This window comes from Penaeus monodon, chromosome 32, assembly GCF_015228065.2.
Source record: "Penaeus monodon isolate SGIC_2016 chromosome 32, NSTDA_Pmon_1, whole genome shotgun sequence".
NCBI lineage: Eukaryota > Metazoa > Arthropoda > Malacostraca > Decapoda > Penaeidae > Penaeus > Penaeus monodon.
The window spans coordinates 35,274,539-35,275,235 of record NC_051417.1 but is presented as its reverse complement, the minus strand read 5'-3'; the positions used below and the strand labels follow the sequence as shown (position 1 = coordinate 35,275,235).

The window sequence follows — 697 nt, the reverse complement described above, 5'->3', positions numbered from 1 at the left end:
AATAAAACTTGACAGCAATGAGTCTCTTCTTTTTATTCAAGATATGAAATACAAAATATGAGTGTTTTTCAGCTAATTAAAAATACATAATTTAATAATGAGAACTAGCATCACAAATACCAGAAACTGCAACACCAACAAGTGAATAAACTTGCGATTAATACTTCAGCCGTTCCTGATAAGAAACAAGATCTGAAACAATCGATCAATGCATCTGCCCCCCTTTGAAATATCTATATGACTTGAAATAGTGACGGTATTAATTCCATTTTGCACTGTCTTGTTTGCAGAAAGCCTATCATCCCTCTTCAAGTAAAGAGTTTACCTTCTGTGGCCAAATCGGAACTTTCTGTATTGCCATTAATGGTCCATATTTGCTGTGTTTTGACTGTTTTATCTAACGTTTACAGAATCATTTCCAGTATATATCATCTGTTTTGTTTCTCAGGTTAATACAAGAAACAGGAAGCATCTTTCTGTACTTAGAGGGAATTGAATATATCTGCAGACCATCATCATAGACTTAACATTTCAAATGGGGAAAAATAATTCCTACTATCCTATAGAGTATAACTACAGACTAGCATAGGACACTACCATACATGTGAAACTCGACAACTAACTCTATGCTCATGGAAAAAGACAACACAGTGTTTCGAAACAATCACTAATCCAACAAATCTGCATGCCAGAGGCC

The 697-nt window shown here is 34.6% G+C and overlaps 1 protein-coding gene across 1 annotated transcript in view; it reads right to left on the bottom strand.

Moving 5' to 3' along the window:
- The window catches only part of LOC119593653 (neuralized-like protein 4), a 43,428-nt gene that overhangs the window by 41,775 nt on the left and 956 nt on the right, over nucleotides 1-697 (bottom strand).